The sequence below is a fragment of the Notamacropus eugenii genome, chromosome 1 (assembly GCF_028372415.1).
Source record: "Notamacropus eugenii isolate mMacEug1 chromosome 1, mMacEug1.pri_v2, whole genome shotgun sequence".
Taxonomy (NCBI): Eukaryota; Metazoa; Chordata; class Mammalia; order Diprotodontia; family Macropodidae; genus Notamacropus; species Notamacropus eugenii.
The window spans coordinates 576,608,538-576,628,773 of NC_092872.1; the positions used below are offsets into that span (position 1 = coordinate 576,608,538).

Here is a 20,236-nt window from a genome sequence, read left to right on the forward strand (position 1 = left end):
AGCTTCCATACTTAATACCTACCTGCATGATTAAAGAAGGCACAAGCTGATGAGAGCTGCTATTGCAACGGCTATACTCCGACGGGTCACAAGTACACACAAAATATCTCCTAATGTCACAATAGAAATTACTAAACATACACAAACTCATATATATATATATATATATGTATGTATGTATATATGTATGTATACACCCCCATACCCTGAAACCCAGTATATACCATTATACTTTGCTAGGCATATACCCCAAGAGGGAGGGGGGAAAGTAAATTATACTGAGAAGCAAAAAATACTGACAGTGTAGTAACAAAAACCTGGAAAGTATACTCCTTTATTTAGGAATTGCTAGATAAATTGTAGTATAGGAATATAATGTGTTGTAAGAAATTACAAATATGAAAAAATTCAGAGATATTTGAGGTTTACATGAACCTCATACTAGAGTAAGCAGAAACAAGGGAAAAATTTACATAATAACGCAGATAAATGAAGTCACTTCTGACATTTTGATGAAGAAGCATGCTTCCTTCTTTTCTGCAGAGAGGTAGTAGAGTACAAGTAAGGAAAGAGCTACATATTTTCAGACATAGTTGATGTTCTGATTTGCTTTGCTTAAACACAGTTCTTTGTTATAAGCAAGAGATTAATTGGGGGAGGGGTGTCAAAATGACATATTAATAATAAACTATTTTAAAAAGTTTTTCTCTACAACATTTTCAATAAATGGTCTCCAGACACAGCTTAGGCACCCTCAGGGACAAATGTACTATCTTTAAAAAATTTCATTTACAATTGAGAGTTTGAGTCAACCTGTACTGTTTATATTGGACAGGCACCCAAGCTCTGAGAATCTTATTTTTTTTTCTTTTTTTCTTTTAACTTATTTTATTTATTCCCAGGTTAGCAGCCACTTCAAAAACAAATAAAAATATACTGGTGGTGTGTGTGTATTTTATGTATAGCCTGCTCTAATTACTGAGATATTTATATAGAGCTGAGATTTTCTGCCTTGTAACTACCACCCATTGATTCCCTTGTCTTAGTTCTGTCCCCTTGAAGTTTTTATTCCTTCAACCCCTAGCACAGAAAAAATTCCTGTTCTTTTAAAGACTGTATGACGGACCTATCATCTGCTTGTATCAGAGCTCATCTAAAAGAAAATGCTTGGGTCCTAACTCTGGGTAGCAAATCAGTCATTTGCACCTGCAAACCAAGTCAGTCAGTGTCACAACCAGGTAAACACCAGGCAGGTGTGAATGGTTGTTTGCTCATGTTGTTTGTGTACATCACAGTCACAAGGCCAGCTATTTTTGCACCTGTACTACACTGCGAACTCGTCAACCAAGGTCAGCTACCTTTCATGAAATGAGGCAACTCACCTGAAATCAGCACTTCTATAGCTTTCCAGAATCAAGCTTCTTAGTATTGAAAGCAGCTTGCCCAAGGTGACAAGAGTGGGGGAAGGGGGGGTGGGCATAGGATGAGCACCAGCCACCAGTCTTGTGGGTTCTCATTCCTACCTCCATCACTTGAGTCTACTTGCACAATCTGTGCTACTTGTCACACTTCTACTGGGCTTATTTTGTCTGTGTATTTATTTGTAACTATACCTGTTGTTTTCCATAATAGGCTATAAGTTCCTTGAGGGCAGAAGCTATTATGTTTTTTGTTTTGTTTTGTTTTGCTTTCTCCAATACCTGACAACAGAAGGTGCTAATAAATGCTTGTTGATTGATTGATTGGTTCCTTCCATGTAAGATAAGCTGGTGTGGCTGAAAAAGTTGATCTTGTACTATATATTTGATAACAAATATAGGCTCTGTTTCTCACTAAATGTGAGACCTTGAAATCTTTTAACTTACTCGCTGACCTTCATTTTCCTCCTTGTAAAACAAGCAAATGATCCGTAAGCTCTAAATTCACTGACTGGGATTCTACACATTCAAGCCACTAAGTAAAAGCCAGCCAGCAAGGGCAGTGGCCACAGGAGGGCTCCACAGCTACACAAATGAATAAGCCAGGAACCTTTTTTAAGAGATTCACAAAAACTAGAAATACACAGGATCACGAAACCCCAGAGCTAGGAGTTTAGAGGCAATTTATTCTAATGTTCTAATTGAGACCCAGAGGAGAAGTGACTTGCCCAAGGTGACAGAGTTGGGACTGTACCAGGTAGGAATGAGTCCCAGGCAAACATTTCCCTGCCCAGCTGCCCTATTCCCCTCTCCTCACATCTTTCAGTTTTCTCTTTCCTGTAGATCTGTGGACTGGAAATAACTTTCTCACATCATAATAAACTAAACTGCTTTAACATGGAACAAATTATTCATAAGTAGTTAATAAACAATCTCATTTGAAATCTCTCTAAACAACATACCCAAAGAAATAACTTTCTTTCAAACAGCTACCTCCAACTGACCCTTTAGAACTCACTTCACTTAGATGTCCTTTTAAGACTTGGAGCCTCTGGGGCAATGTGGTCCTGGGCTCAAAATTGACCTTTAACACCAACCACAGGACATTAGGCCAATCATTTAACCATTCTGAACATCAGTTTCCTCATCCATAAAATGATGGAGTTGGATTAGATGGCCTTCCAGGTTCTTTCCAGCTCTACAGCTATGATCCTAAAGTCTACATGAAAGTCATGGTTTGTACTACTTACAAATAATTTGGATCCAGGTGGTTTTCATAAACCTTTACATCAAGACTATTTCATCTTCAATAAGAAAAAAAATTGAGCATCAACTAAGTGCAAGGCACTGAGGAAGGTTCTGTGAAATGGGAGGAATAATATTTACTCCCAGGGGACTGTCTTTGGGGAACCAGGCCACAGAATACAGGAAAGAGGATGCTAAGTTTATCACCAAAATGAGTCTTGAATCTGAGCACTGAGATTTTCCCATTACCCTAAGTTGTTATTACCCTACTCCCTTTGTAAATTATTTTGTATCTCCTATTTGTTTCTTTGTAAATATGAATATTCAGCTAATAAAAGGGTTCTTGATCTGAGGTCCATGGCTCTGGATAGATTTCAGGAGGCCCATGGAACTTGGATGGAAAAAAAATAATCTTTATGTCTAAATGAAATTTAACATTTCCTTCAATTTAAAACCATTATTCTATGAAGGAGTCCATAGTCTTCATTGGCCTGCCAAAGGAATCCCAGGACATAAAACAAGGCCATATTCTAATAGAGTCTAGTGGAATATAAGCTTCTCAAGAACAGGGACTGTCCATCATGTTTTTTATATTTCTATTCCTAATGCCTATGGTACATATTAGAGATTTTATTTTTAAAATGCTTATTTTTCAGGAAAAATTGGGTTGAAAATTTTTCTTTTATGGTTGGGATAGTATGTTGGTGGATAAGGCAGGGAAAGAATAAGGTCAAAGCTAGATCCAAGACATAGCTAGGCTTAGGAGAGATTTTTGGAACTACAATTCAGAAAGGGACAGATTTCATAATGTAAATGTACTGCACCCAGAGGAAAGGGGGGCAGAGAGGAGTGTATCTGCACAATGGGTGACTGATAATGACCAAATTAGATTAGAAGTCTTTATTAGTCAGCTGTAGCCCCTGTGGGTCCCACATCTCAATGTAGGGTCTAGTTTTGAGACCAGTCAGAAATTCTCATGATTTATTTGTACATAATCTACATCACCTCCCCCCAACTGTAATTCTCCTTAAATAAAATGTGACTATCTTGAACCCTTCTATGCATTCCGCAGGCTAGAAAGCTGATGTAGAAGGATTCTGAAGAATTAGGGACCTCAGGAGGGCTGGGAGTCCTTGGTCCCAACCTCTGCAATTGTGCTGGTCTGAACTATGTCATAACTTAACCTTTCAGTGACTTGGCAACCTCACGAGAGGCAGGGTGGTTCAGTTTTTCCAGCGGGCACTGACATTTTCACGGGGACCCGTGAGTTTACTCTTCTTGGGCAGAAAGGAGTAAGCAGCTGTGACCTGTCTTCCCTAAAGCTTCTGCCTAGTGCTTGGCATCAAGGGAATTTGCCCAGCCTATTTTATGGAGGTAGTCCATGCAGCCCTGAAGTTGGGTTAACGTTACCCCCAGATAGGGTGGGACTCATAACCAGCCTTGTAAAGTGCTTTGCAAATAGAAGGAAAAACTTACAACAATGGCAATAAAGTGCTTTGCAAACATCAAACTTGATAACAATGATGGATTATAATTAGGAGGCTAGGGGGAGGGGGGCACCTGATAGACCTTTGTGCTCTGGTGGAAAAGAAAGAGGGGTGGAGATTTAGGAAGCTGTCCTTTTCTCAACCCATTCCTATGACCTATGACCCACCACCAGAAAGCTGCGTCTGTGTTTGTTTAATGCAAGATTGTAGGCAGGGAACCAGCATCAGCATTGATAGTCAACACAGGTAAAGTCACAGAGGCCCAGCTGACAAGGAATGTTAATTAATGACCACTGCAGTGGTCAGGCAAGGGCTCCCAAGGAATCGATCACGGGGTAAGCTTACTGGACCCAGGCCACCTAATCCCTGAGGATGTGGATTTCCCCCTTGACATTTACTGGGCTTTTTCTGCTTCCTCACCAACTGGGACTCCCCTCCCCCAATGTCCAATTCACCAAGAATTTCTGGAGAGTCCTGTGCTTAAAGCTTAGGGAAATATACAGGTAAATCACATGTCCCTATCCTCATGGAGCTCAGATATAGCAGAAAGATAAGAAATGTACACACACCTAGAAGACAAGAGAACTCAGGAGCACCAGAGAGGTATAAAGTAACCAATTCATCAATCAATATATGTTTATTAAGTGCCTACCACATTCTGGGTACTTCACTGTGTACAAAGCATAGTACCCCCTTTGGGACTATTACATTCTTACCTTTATCCTTAATATATGTGCACATTGTGTACTACATATTATATATAATAAATACAAGATGGGATGGGGAGGAATTAGCAGACTGTGAAATATCTGAAAAAGACTTATAGAACAAACCAGAATCTCTATCTGCCATTTGCCTTCTCCAAAAACAAGGTCTGAGGAAAGCTTTTCACGCTGCCTTCTAGACCTGTTAGTCCCTATATCTACATATCTGCCCATATATTTTCCCATCATCTTCTCACTCTCAGTTTGACCAGCTGTAATAAGCAATGCTCACTCTGCCTCTGGTAGGTTCAGTCATAGAGTGGGAAAAGGAGAAGGTAACAGAGAATGGAGGGAAAAAAATATAAAGAGGAATTAAGTCCTAAAGTGACTGGGCACCTATTCAATCAAAGTAGCTGCTAGCTGATCCCTGTACGTGACATTCCATCTCCCCTTTCCAGGCCTTTGTAAAGATGGAATGCACTTGTTTGTCCCTACCAACTTCACAACGTTCTCAAAGCATAGCTCAGATCTCATCTCCTATGTGAGATTTTTTCCTGCTCTCTCTTCTTCTCAGTTATTTACTCCTTCCCTCTTGAAATTACTTTGTATGTGTTTTTTATTTGCTTACTAATATGTACATGTTATATCTCCCCAATAGAAAAGTCTCCTTGAAGGCAGAGATTTTTAAAAATTGGAGATATAACCCCACATATCGCATAGTGTCTTACACTTTACTAAATGTTTGTTGAATTGAATTTATCCTAAAAGCAATAGGGAACCATTAGAGGATTCTAATTAGGAGTGATATAGCTAAATTTGTTCCTTATGAAAATTACTTTGGCAACTGTGTGAAAGATGGGCTAGGGAGGATTGAGACTAAGGAGGTTTATTCCAATTGGTTATGCTAGAGTGATGAAAGCCTGAACTAGGGGTCTGGCTAGGTGCATTAAAAGAAGAGGACAGATGGAAGATTTGATAAATCAGTAGATGTGGGGGATGAAAAAGAAGGAAGAATCAAAGAATACTCTGAAGTTTTGGGCCCTGGTTACTGGGAATTTGGTGTTGCCAATTGTCTGCTATTAGATCATAAGCTCCTTGGAAATAGGGGCTATTTCTTGGTCGGGGAGGGGTACTTATATCCCCAATGCAGGACCTGGTACCTAGTATGCACTTAATAAATGCTTTGACATGCCTTGCCTTCAACATAAGAAAGTTCAAAGAGCAGGAAGATGTAGAGTTCAGCATGAGACAGGTTGAGTTTGAGGCACTAATAAAGCATTTGTAATCTAGGATGATCCCCATTAGTCAGTTGGAGATACAGGAATAGGGTTCTGAGGAGAGATTAGGAATCAAGACATAGATTTGGATATAGACATGATCTCTAACCTATTGAAACAGATGAGATCAAACTGGGGGAGGGGGGTGGGCAGGAAGATGGTAAAACAATGAAGGAGACAGAGAAGAATCAGAACTGGTTTCAAATTCTGCCTCTGATGTAATTTACTACCTGAGTGACTTCAGGAAGGTCCCTTAACTTGTCTGGGTCTCTGTTCGACTGCATAATGAAGAAACTGTGCTAGACAATGCCTTCCAGTTCTCAGTCCTTTGCCTGGCAGCCAAGGCCTGATCTTAAAAGCACAACTGGAGCCTGGAGTGGAAGAACAACCAACTCTGTAAGACCTTGGGTCCTGGAAAAACCTCTCTACAGCCTTGAGGTTTTAGTCTTCTGGGCTTTGTCAAGCCAAGCTCTAAGCTGCGTGGGCTGAGCTGTGTGTGATGTGTAGGGAGGGAGGAGACAACCCATGCCCAGACATGGATTGATAAAAAGCCATTTTTTTTAGAGGCCCTTGGCTGCCAAACAGAAGCTACTACAAGCAAGCCTGTCTGCAGCCAGAGTATTGCCCCTGTGTCTCTGCAGATAGACAGATGGGATGAGGAATTTACCCAGGGGTTTGGCTGCAGAATGGAGGTGGCAGTGCATTTGACAGATGTGGAAAGCAGTATAGGGAGAGAGACCAGTCTTCTCCAGACTCAGGGAAACAAAGGTCAAGTTTGTTCAGCAATTGAGGCAGATGCAAGGTACTGGAGTAGTAGGATTCCTTGTAAATTAGCATGGTGTAGCAAAATGCATATTGGATTTAGTCAGAAGACTTGGTTTGAAATCACAGCTCAGCTGTATGTGACCATACAGACCTCTCCTTCCTATGGAAATAATAATACTTGTACTATAGAAACTACAGGGTTGTTGTGGGGGAAGAGTACTTTGTATATAACTTATAGCTATTATTACCAGCTGCCAAGAACCCAGGGATAATTAGAAGCCAATGGAACTTGTTGTGCCCTTTCTTCCCATTCCTAGGTCGTCCTGACCTCTGTGTTTGTTTCCCTTGTGATAAAATGTTAAATGAGAAAGGCATCTTGGTGTACTGGATAGAGAAGGACCTTGGAGGCTCTTCCTCCACAGACCTGGTTTTAAGTCCTTCCCCTGACACATACTGGCTGTAGGATCCTGAGCAAGTTAGTCAGTCTCTCAGGGTCCCTTGGCAACATGCTAGACTAGAAATTGCTGAGCAGGTGCTCATCTGCATGGGTAGCTTGCTTGCTTGGGGCTCCCTACGCTAAAGAAATGATAGGTTCAGATCAAATATGTAAATAAAATTTAAATATGCACTACATATGTATATATACTCCACACATACACACGCATAATATAGTTGAAAGGTGAGCACTGTGTTTCTAAGAAGCCAAGAATGTACTATTTTCTAAGAAAACAGATGGATCTACTACTATTACATTACCTTGCACAGAGTAGGTGCTTAATAAATGTTTGTAGAATTTGTTTGAAAGAAAAGGGCTTTGCAAACCGTAAATCATCACATGAGCATGTTATTATTACCATTCTACACTTACAGGATGGTCCATTTAAAATATGCTACCTTTTTTTCGTGGGACTTCACCCACCCCGGATACATGCCCTTGTGCTCCAAGATGATCCTGCTGTACTCAAATAATAGCTCATTAAGGACAGGGGCTGGGCCTGCTTATCTTTCTCGACACCCCCCACACTACCAAGTGGGTGCTCAGCAATTATTTGTTGATTATTAGGGGATTAAATTCTTAATTCCTCCTACTTGTATGGACCACAAAATGTTGCCTAATGGTTTTAACCAATCCACAAGCATTTATTAAATGTCTACTATGTGCCATGTGAGAGACAGCATGGCACAGTGCATCAAGAACTGACCTTGGAGTCTAGAAGACTTGGTTCCCCAAGTCACTTAGCCTGCCTCTCAGTGTTCCCAGGCTACTCTAGAGGGAGTTTCCTAACCAGGAATTCTCTGTGCCAATGAACCAAATCATAGATCTTATCTAAGAAAATGTTAAGCATTGGGAACACAACAAAGATAAATATATCCTTAAGAAGATCACTAGGGGAATACTTCATGTTCACAGATAAGTACATAAAAGATATACATTTTTAAAATCTAGTGCGATTCAATAAAAACAAAAAAAAGTCTTTGGGGACTCAATTTTTGGTAGTTTTCATCCGAAGATCTCAGTGCTTTAGAAAATACCAGTTCAATAATAGCTCAGTGTACATTCAATGATAATATTATTTTCACAATAGATTGCAAAGCAGATCATGCAGGTATTTTAACCCTATTTTATTGTTTTTTAAACCCTATTTTATAGAAGGTTCTGTGACTTGTTTTCAACACAATTGATTAAGTACCTAAGCCAGGATTTGTTCTCAGATCTACTGTCTCTAAGGTCAGTCCTCTTTCTAGTAAAGTAGGTGTCTTCTTTCCTCAGTGACAGTTCTGTGAGGGGAGACTGTGTCTTACAACTCATATTCAGTGCCCAGCACCACACATACACTTAAGTGTCCAATGAATGTGCATTGAGGAGGAGTCAGTCACATAGCTTGCTTTCCTTACTATTTCCTTTCTCCCCACTTTCCAACAATTGATTGCCCAGTTCTGTCAATTTTACCTATGTAATATCTCTTGTAAATACCCTCTTCTCTGGTCTGACACTGCAATCATCCTGGCATAGCCTCTCAATCACCTCTTGCCTGGATTTTGACAATAGCCTTCTGATTGATCTTTTTCCTCATCTCTCCCCACACCAGTCCATCCTCCATTTAGTTAGCTCACCTATCTGTCTGGGAATTTTCATTGCCTGTTCCAATGCCTAAAATTTTCTTCCTCCTCACCTATGCCTCCTCAATTCTCTGGTTTCCTTCAAGTTCCAGCTAAAAATCTCACCTTCTACAAGAAGCATTTCCTGATTCCTTTTAATTCTAGTTTCTTCCTCCTGTTGTTTATCTCCAATTTATCCTGTCCTTATCTTGTTTGTACAAAGTTGTTTGCCTGTTTTCTGTCTACCTTCAATCCACTCTGAGCTTCTTGAAAGCAGGCAATTTTTTTTTGCCTTTCCTTGTATCTCAAGTCCTTAGCACAGCACCTTGCATATGTTAGGTGTTTAATAAATGCTTGTTGATCTGAGATACCACCTCACATCCATCAGATTGACTAATGTGACAGAAAGGAAAAATGTTAAGTGTTGGAGGGGATGTGGGAAAATTGGGACACTAATGTACTGTTATGTGAACTGATCCAACTATTCTGGAGAGCAATTTGGAACTGTGCCTAAAGGGCTCTCAAACTACATATCCTTTGATTCCCCAATACCACTAGGTTTGTATTAAAAAGAGAATTTTTTTAAAAGAGAGAGAAAAGCACCTCCTTGTACAAAAATATTTATAGCAATTCTTTTTGTGGTTGCAAAGAATTAGAAATTGAGGCGATATCCATAAATTTGGGAATAGATAAACAAGTTGTGCTATATGAATATAATGGAATACATTGTTCTATAAGAAATGATGAGCAGGCAGATTTCAGAAAAACCTGGAAAGACTTACATGAATGGATGCAAAGTGAAATAGCAGAACCAGGAGAACATTGTGCACAGTAACAGCAGTATTGTATGATGATCAGTGACTTAGCTCTTCTCAGCAATGCAATGATCCAAGACAATTCTAAGAACTCGTGATGAAAAACGCTATCCATATCCAGAGAAAGAACTGATGTAGTCTGAACACAGATCGAAGCATACTTTATTTTTTGTTTTTTTTTCTTTTGGTCTGTTTCTTCTTTTATAACATGACTAATATGGAAATATGTTTTACATGATTGCATATATTTAACCTGTATCAAATTTAACCTGTATCAAATCATATTAGGGATGGGAGAGGAGGGAGGGAGAAAATTTGTAACTCAAAATTAAAAAAAAGAATGTTAAAATTTGTCTTTACACATAATTGGAAAAATAAAATGCTATTAAAAATGTTTGTTGATGATTACTGTTTCAGTAAGTCACATTATATACTAGGTAAGCACCAAGAAAGACAAAGATGTTAATATTGCAGAGTATGAAGAAAGCCCTCTTCCTATTTTTTTGAAAGTTTAAAACTTTATTTTTGCTCTGAAATTAATACCCAAAATATAAATACACTTCCATGTACAAAGTAGACTATAAAAAGAGAATTGTTTATAAAATTGAGAACATTCCATATACCTTGCTTTTTTAAAAGTATATAATAATCAAGTATGTATTATAATAAAAGCTGACCTGCTTATTTGTGCATCCCTCTGAAATTCTTTCTGATCTTTTGTGTGCATTTTACATTAAATATAAATTAAACATTTAAAACTACTTCAATAGCTTTTAAAAATTTTTTCTATCTTTGTCATCACTGTTGTTAGCTCCCATCCCTCTCTTTCTCTCCATTAAAAAACAAAATAAGGCAAAACAACCTTGAAAGAAATAAGCATGGTGAAGCAAGATAAATTAACATAGTGATCCAGTCTGAAAATATAGGTCTCTTTCTGCACAATGAGTCCATCAACAGAGAAACTAGCTGGAAAGATTCCCCCCTCCCCTAGTTATGACTTCCTGTTCTACCTCTCTCCCTTTTAAAAGAAAGAAGTGGTAAGGGAAGGAATGTGTCAACACCAGGATTTAAAATGGAATATTTGCTTCTATTTGTCTCTTCTCTTTTTTTTCTTCACCCACCCCAAGCACTGGGTCTTTCCTTTTTCCTACCATCTTAAATCCCCTTTTGAGGATCCACTTAGCCTTCTCTTTCCCTATCCTCACTTATTTTTTCCCTGTTGAATTTGATATATTTCCACACTAAACTCATTTGTGCATATGTATATTCACCCTCCCTTGTTGGTTTCAGAAATGCATGCGGCTCATCTAATGTCTGCTTCTCTCATACCTTCCTCCATGTTTGTATACTTCTTTTCTTGAACACACTGAATTAAATAAATTCTACTCCCTTTTTTCTCCTTTATACATGAATGTTTCTTTTGCTCTTATTTTTCTTGCTCCCCCCAAAACCATCAGAACAGAACCAATTCATGCCCATATCCTTTGTCTTATTTATCTCCCTCAATGCCTTCTGAGACTTAAAAATTCTAAACGGACACCTTTTTACAATGATATTCCTGGAACTTTTCCTTCTGGAACACTTCCAGGAGGTGATTGGTGGAATTTTTCTTTTTTTTTACTTTGTTTTTTTGTTTCTAATAGATTTGGCTATTTTTCTTGAAATATAGTGTTCAGGCTGTTTTTTCCTCCTCATTATGGTTTTTCAGGATATTTGATGATTCTTAAAATAAATTGATCTGTTCTCCAGCTCAGTTGTTTTTGAAACAGATACATTATATTTTCATGTTTTTCCAATCATGATTTTGTTCTAATATTTTTTGCTGTCTCAAGGAGTCATTGACTTCTGTCTGATTTATTCTTATTTACAGGGAGTCCATTACAAGAGTAAAATTTACCACTTTTTATTCCAAAGTGTTGCTTCTGGTTCTTTCCTCCAAAGTTTTTATTTAATTTTTTTTTAATTTCTTGCTTCACAGCCAATGAAAATACCCAGAATCAGGAGATGGAGTGTTGTTGGAGGAACAGCAAGGAGACCAGTGTCACTGTATAAAAGCTAATTACTACTGGGGTAAATAAAGTGTAAGAGACTAAAAAGGTAGGAAGGGCTAGGTTATGAAGGTCTCTGAAGGCCAAAGAGATGAACTTATAGTTGATTCTGGAGGGATTAGGGAGTCACTGGAGTTTACTGAATAGAGGGATAAAATAGTCAGATCTACTCCTTAGGAAGATCAGTTTGACAGCTCAGTGGAGGATCAATCTGAGTGGGGAGAGACATGAAGTTGGGATACCAATCAGAAGGCTTTTGCAATAATCCCCACAGAAGAGTGATGAGAAACAATGAGGAGTTAAGAATAATGCCTAGGCTGTGACTCTGAACGACTGGGAGAATGATGGTGTTCTCAACAATAATAGAAAAATTAGGAAGAAGGGAAGGCTCAGGAGAAACGATAATAAGTTCAGTTTTAGACATGAGTTTTAGACATGACAGTAATACAGTTTGAGATGTATAACTGGTAGTCGGAGATGTGAGACTGGACATCAAGAAAGAAGTTAGGGGTGGATAAATAGATCTGAGAATCATCTGTATAGAGATGATAACTGAATCAAGAGCAGCTGATGAGATCACCACATGAGACAGTATATATAAAGAAAATAAGGTAATTGAAGATAGAGTCTGGGAAGATACCCACAATTAGTGGGCATGGCCTGGACAAAGATTCATCAACCGAGGAATAGCCAAATGTGAAAGCAGTGTCATGAAAACCAGAAGAGGATCAAGGAGAAAACAGCAATGACTATATCAAAAGAATGCAAAGAGGTCAAAGAGGATGAAGTTTGAGAAAAAGACCATTAGATTTGTCAATTAAGAGATCGTTGTAAAAGGCCTCTTTAATGAGTCTGGCAATGAAAGGGAGGAGAGATATGTCAGTAACAACTGGGCATGGATTAATCAAACACAGGTTTTTTGAGGACAGGGGAAACATGAGCATGTTTATAGGCAGAAGGGCCATAGCTAGTGGAGAGAGAGATTGAAGATTAGTGAGAAAGTATTGATGATAGAGGAGGCAATCTGTAGGACAAGATGGGATGAAACTGGATCAAAGGTTCATGCAGAGGGGTTTGCCTTGGTGATGAAGGAGATAGCGGAGGAGGACAGAGAAAAGAAAAAGGGAAGAAGGCAGAGCTTTCTACAAATGACTTCAGTTGTTTTTTTTTTAAAGCAAAAAATAAAACATGATTCTCAGTCTTTTTTTTTCAACTTGCTATGGAAGGAAGAAACAATCCCAAAAGAGTTGTGTGGCTTTCTCATGGAGGTGATTTTGGTTAGGAGTAGGGTCATGTTGGTATGGGAAAGATTAGACCCTGTACCTCAGATCCCACATGTATGTGAAAAGTGGGGGGAAGGGGATTACTTGTAATATTCACTTGCCTAAACACACACACACACGGAAGGAGGCAAGGAACAGAACATGGGGTCCCTTGCCCAAGACCTCTGGATAAGCCTCACCCTTGTCAGCATAGCACAAACCAAAAGTTTATCCATCCCAGGGACCTTGTCCTTTAACTCTAGGACATTAGTTTATGTCCATGGAATAGATTTGTTTTATAAAAAGTATTTTTTTACCCAGCTGAACTCTCATAACCTGGCTTGTGATCTATGAATGCAGAATCAGGAATTATTTCCTGAGTTTGTTCTGTTTTCTCTCTCTCTTCCTCCTATCTGTAACACTCAAGGTGAATTTTAAAGTATTTTCCAAATGCCTTGTAGAAGGAACTGCAAGTTATTCTGAGACTAAGATCATGATACTAGAGAAAGAGCCTGAATCAATTTTGAAATTTCCACCAGAAAATATCCTAGAACCTCACACTCACCTTAAGCCTGGGAACATCTGTTTTTCTTCTTTTTCCGTACCAGAAACGAGCATTGGTCTACCAAGGTAGCAATTTTATCACTGCCTTAGTCGCTTGTCCCTCTATTCATTTAATATAGTTTCTTTTTTACTCAACATTTAAAAAAAAAAAAAGATTGGTTCTCCCTGTTTCACCTAGGGGCTGGCTATTCATGGACCTAGGCCCCCACTGATTAGCACAGGCGCTTTTATCTTCTCAGTTTCTGATCTGGGCCAGTTTGCTCCTCTTTAGACAACCAAATTTTCCCTCTTCTCCCTGCCCCCCCCCCCCCCCCCCAACTCCTGGAAGCTCACCATTTTCATGCTGACACCAGATCAGATTAGCCTCTCTTGAACTTCAGAGTTCAAGGGTTCCGCTAGTCTCAGCCTTCCTGGTGCCTGTGATTACTGCTGTGAACCACCTTGCTCATCTCACTAATTAATTTTATTTCTACAAATGCTGAGTATCTCTTATATGCAAGTAAGTAACGGTGTGCAGCCCTGGTAATACAAAGATTGAAAATGACATAGTTTCTGACCTCGATAATCTGACAATGTATATGGAGGGGAGAGGTATACTTTACTTCAGTGTATCTGCTATCTCTAATGATGTAGATGGCAATCTACCCACATACTCTCGTCTGTGAAATATACACAAATTAACGTAATGTAAGGTGTAAAACATCTAGATAGCATAGTGGAGAGTGTGTTGGAGTTGGAGTCAGAATAACCTGGGTTCAAATCCTGCCTCCCACACTGGCTATCTATGAGCTATCTGGGGAAGTCACGTAGCCTTTCTCAGTCTCAGTTTCCTATCTATACAGTAGGGATTATGGTGATAGTAAATAAACATTTATTAAGAGTCTACTAAACGCCAAGCGTTGTGCTAAGTGTTGGGAATGCAAAAAGAGACAAAAGACAGTCCCTGCCCTCCATCTAAATGGAGGGGGAGACAAAATGCAACCAAATATATATACAAAGCAAGCCATATACAGGATAAATAGGAAATACTTAACATAGGGAAGGCCCTAGAATTAAGAGGGATTAGGGAAGAGTTCCAGTAAAAGATGGGATTTTAACTGTGTGGAGGAGGAAGAGCATTCCAGGCATGGGAGACAGCCGGAGAGAATGCCTAGAGTCAATAGATGATGTATCTTGTTCATGGAACCACCAGGAGGCCAGTGTTATTGGATCAAAGAGTATGAGACAAGGAATAAAGTTTAAGGAAAGGACCAGTTTATGACAGGCTTTAAAAGCCAAACAGAAGATTTTACATTTGATCCTGGTGATAATGAGGAACGACTCAAGTTCATTGAATAGGGAGGTTTCATGCTTAGACTTACTCTCTGTGCGTCGCAAATGTAAATTATGATGATGATAATGTACATGGAAAAGAGAAGGAAGAATCACCTGTTTGCTTACAGCTTCTTGGTTTGCTAATTAGTGATCCCCCTACCCCTTCTGGGGTGGTAGTGAGATGTTAGTATTTTTCTCTGGAAGCATTGCCCAAAGTGGGGTCTGCTCAGGTTCCTGGCCCTTCCAGATCCATCTGGAAAGCCCATGGCAGTCAAGGTCACAAGCAGCCAAATGGATCTGTTTGGATTTTTTTTTTTTTGGTTTACATATACTCACCCAGAAGTAGTATAATCCCATTCCTTATATTAATTAGAATGATTTAGAAGAAGCCCTTAGGCACTCAGCTAAATTTTTTTTTTTTTTTTTTTTTTTACTGCTTGAGGGCTGCTTGCTTTAGTTTCAATCTGGTTATTATGCGGTTGCCTGAAACTGCCCCACCTTCCGCTTATGCTTGGGGCTGGCAGGATGGAGAGGAAACACTAATTCAGGCAACAAATTGCCTGAACAGCTCCCCTAGGGACCTAGACAATGAGGAAGGAGGGAAAAGGCTTTTCCTTGAAGTGCTGCAGCAGCCAAGGGGAAACAATTTTCCTTTCACAGTGTAAAACCACAGGCCAGCAGGCAGATTTATGGAGATATGATGTGACCTCTTTATTACTCTGAATGCCAGGGAGGTATTGCAGAGAAGATTTACATCTCTTGGGGATGGGGGGGCAGGGGCGGCAGTGTGGGGACAAGGAAAGAAAATGTGTTTTTCACCCTCTTGAGGGTTTTGGGGAGGATTACTTAACCAAACAAGGTTAAGCTAGGATTCCCTGACTTTTACATCTTCTCACACTAATTCAAGACTGTTACTCAACAAGCTTTTTAAAGAGCTGTGGGGTCTAGTGGCTCTAGCTGAGGGGTAGGGAGGAGGAGTCAGGAAAATCTAAGATTAACATCCAGTGTAACTGTGGGCTGACCCAGACAGACTTTTCCCATCTTAGTACCTGGATAGAGTGTCAGTCAGACCTGAAATCAGGAAAACTCATCTTCCTGAGTTCAAATCTGGCCTCAGGCACTTACTAGCTGTGTGACCCTGGGCAACTCACTTAACCCTGTTTGCCTCACTTTCCACATCTATTAAAATGAGCTGGAGAAGGACATAGCAAACTACTCCAGTATCTTTGCCAAGGAGACAGACATGAGTGAACCATAACAAGAAAAGAAGCAAACAAATGGAACACAGCTTTGTAGCCCAGTCCTTGTTCAAGAAACTTTGACGGTCTTTTGCCTACAGAATAAGGGCAAACAACAATAAATCCTATCTATCTCTTAGGATCTAATTCAAATCCTATCTTTTCTTAAGCTTTCCCAGCTCACCCCAACCTAAAGTAATCTCTTCAGAGAACAATTCATTCTTTCAGCTTTCTGGCAACTAGACTTACTGGACAAGTAAGCTCCTTGTGGGAAGGATTTGTATCATAATGGTTTCTATCCCCAGAGAAAGCCAGCACAGTGACTTACACATAGTAAATGTTCAAAGATTTCTCCAAGACTCAGTAATCACACATTCATATTGTTGGGGCACCACCCCCCTAAGACCTCACCACCAACACCATGTGGAAGGGATAACTGTATTACGTATTTTCTATATGCCAGACACCGTACTAATATCTAGGGACAGGAAGAACAAGCAAAACTGTCCCTGTCCTCAAGGAATTGCTATTCTGCGGTGGGGTCTCCCAGTTGGCTTCTGTTTTTTTGCACTTTCATCATCACAAAAAAAAAAGTCACCTGACAACTCTGAATGTAGATTTCTTTAGTCAACTTTTGTGCTTCAGAGGCACTTTCTCTGTGTCTCTGTTTTTCTTCAAACATACTTTTAAAAAGCCTTTCTTCCTCCCCCCCATCCTTATTTTACCAACCTCCACTTCTTCTAGGCTCATTTAACCTTTTGTCACTATTCTTATGGGTCTAAGTTACTCTTTTGTATTTACTCAGGGTTGCACATGTCCTTTTAAACTCTGATCTCAGAGAGCTCCTTGTCCAGATAGATTAGGTTTTTAGATGCCATCTCCTCTTTATCAAAATCAACTGGGATCCCACGGACGAGAGAACCTCCCATCTTGAGTCATTTTTTACGTCTCCAACTTTGATGCCAACACAGTGGGTTCTTAATAAAATACCTGTTGACTGATTGAAAAATTGACCCTTCTGAAGCCTCAGCTACACATTAGGTTCTATTCAATAGTCCACTGATCTGAGATGATACTGTCACTTTTCCCAAAGTTTCCAATTGCTTATATCTCACCAACCAGCTCTTTGCCTATTGTTGAGTCATGTTAGGGACTTGAATCTAGTGTCTAATTTTCTAGAATCCAGGTTTTTTTTAACGCTTCACTTCCTCTACTCAAAGAGGAATAAGTTATTTAGTTCTTCAGGAGACCTGGTTCTTTCCCCAGACATGCCACTCATAAGATGAGTAACCTCCCCTCACTGGGTCTCAAATTCCCTATCTATAAAAGAAAGAAATTGGACTAGAAAACTTCTAAGTGTCTCTCCCAGCTGTGACATTCTATGACCCTTACCTTCAGAAGAAAGGTTAGGCAAGGCTCAGCTTTGTCACTGTCTACTTGTTTAATTTATTACCATAAAGACATGGGAGATTGTATTGGACTGATGATTTCAGAGCAAATTCCTAATTTTACTTAGAAGGAACTGAGGTCAAAAGGGAGAGGTGATTAACCCAAGATTACACAGGTAACATGGAGCAGATCTGGGGTTCTCTAAAAACACCAAACCCAGAGTTCCTCATGCTATTCCATTGTCTGATGTTCCTAGAGAGAGGAAAAAAATAAAATAAACCTTAGCATAAGGTCATGAAAATAGCCATCAAAACTTCTGAAGTTACATTTAGTAAGAAAACAACTTTCTAATCAAATAGAAGAATTGTACTGAATAAGCCAAGATTTTCAATGAAATGTATCAACACGGATCATAAGAAACCAGCAAGACTAGTCATGAGACAGGTTAGATAAAAGTCTATATGCCAAGAGGAAAAAGGATGATTTTTCAAGCATTCTGGGTTGGAGATTGAGAAAGCTAAAAAGAAGATGGAAAGAAGACCTGCTTTGACTAAATTTTTACTAACTCCTGTACCTTTATAATTCCTTTTCTATTGTTCTCTCTCTCTTTTCATACATAAAGAGGAAGTCTGGTAAGTGGAAAGAAGTCTGGATCTCAAATCAAGGAACTTTGTCTTGTATAAATCTGACTCGTACATAATTATTCACATGTTTCTTTATTAGACGGTGAGCTCCTTGAGAGCAAGGACTGTTTTTTGCCTTTCTTTGCATCTCCAGCACTTAGCACAGTGCCATAAGTGGAGAAAGCACTTAATATATGTGTATTGACTGACTGACTTTGATTTGAATCTTGTTCAGCTGTTTCAGTTAGATCTGGTTCTTCTTGACTCCTCTTGGGGTTTCCTTGGCAAAGATACCAGAGTGGTTTACCATTTCCTTCACCAGCTCTTTGACATATGAGGAAACTGGGGCAAATGGAGTTAAGTGACTTGCCCAGGGTCACATGGCTAATAAGTATCTGAGGTTGGATTTGAACTCATGTCTTCCTGACTCCAGGCTTAGCTCTATCCACTTTACCCCCTAGCTGCCCTGACTCTGCCAGTTATTACCTGTGTGATCTTGGTCAAGAATGAAAAGAAAAGAGAAAATAAAAGAAAAGAAGGAAGGAAGGAAGAAAGAAAGAAAGAAAAAGGAAGGAAAAAAGAAAAGAAGAAGAAAAAAAGAGGACTGAGGTAACCTTGGATACAGCAGTTTCAGGCAAGGTCAGTCAGACCATAAGGACTGGGAGAAAAGGAAGTGGAAACAGGGAGTATCAACATTTTTGTTTTTTTCTAGGAGTTTAGCTGTGAAAGGGAGGAGAGAGATGGAATAACTTCTTTATATGTAACTATTGTTGCAAATTAGTATTAGGCCATGTATGGTTGATCTAGAATATATATACATGTAGAGGTCTTATACTCACCCCTTCTCTAAGCTTACCCCATCCCTGTCTAAAGATAGGAATACAGTCCTGACCTGCTATTCCCTCTTAGTCCTGATGGCACATTGGTGATTTGAAAGTTTTTGGGGGTGAAAGGCCTAGACTTTAGACCAAGGTATGAAGGTAGTGGGAATGGGAGCAGAATATATTTTAGAAAGCCAAGCAGATGGGTAACTGAAGGATTTTCCCCCTTATGTGACTGGGAGTTTATATCAGGTCATCCCTTATGAAAGGGCAACTAGATGGTGAAGTGTATAGAGTGCTGGACCTGGAACCAGGAAGACATATCTTCCTGAATTCAAATCAGGCCGCAGACACTTACCAGCTGCTTGACCCTAGACAAGTCACTCAACCCTGTTTGCCTCAGTTTCCTCATCTATAAAATGAGCTGAAGAAGGAAATGGCAAACCACTCTACTCTTTTTGCCAGAATCAGACATGATTGAAAAATAACCGAACAATAAAATATCCTTTGTGATGATAGGATTTCTTCCTCTACCTATAGAATCACAGAATTTGAGGGTGAAAGGGACTTTAGCAACCATCCATACCAACCTATATACTAAAAGAATCCCTCCTACAATATGCTAGATAAGTAATTGTCCATTTTCTGCCTCAGCAGGCAGACCATTCCAATGTTATATAGCCTTAACTGTTCAGAGGTTCTTCCTGAAATGAAGCCTAAATTGAGCTTTTTGCAATTTCTATCTCTTGTTCCTGGTTCTGCATGTTGTGGCCAAATAGAAAAATCTGAGGACAGGACAGCTACCATATTCCCGTCTCCTCCAGGGTAAACATCCTCAATTCCTTTAGCCAGTCTTCAGATGACAAGGACTCAGTGACCTTCAACATCTCTGGACATTCTCCATGCTCAGGGTGAGGAACCTGCAACCTTAAGGCCACATGTGACCTTTTAGGTTCTTGTGATGTGGTCTTTTGACTGGGTCCAAGTTTTACAGAACAAATCCTTTTATTAAGGGGACTTGTTCCGTGAAGTTTGGATTCAGTCAAAGGATTGCATTTGAGGACCTAGAGGGCCACATGTAGCCTTGAGACTGCAGGTTCTCCACCCCTGCTCCAACTCATCACCCTATTAGGGTTCTCTGCTTTATGGCATCTTATGATCTTCCA

The 20,236-nt window shown here is 39.5% G+C and overlaps 1 protein-coding gene across 1 annotated transcript in view; it reads right to left on the bottom strand.

Moving 5' to 3' along the window:
- Positions 1-20,236, bottom strand: part of GATA4 (GATA binding protein 4) — a 69,413-nt gene that overhangs the window by 19,313 nt on the left and 29,864 nt on the right. The window lies entirely within an intron of this gene.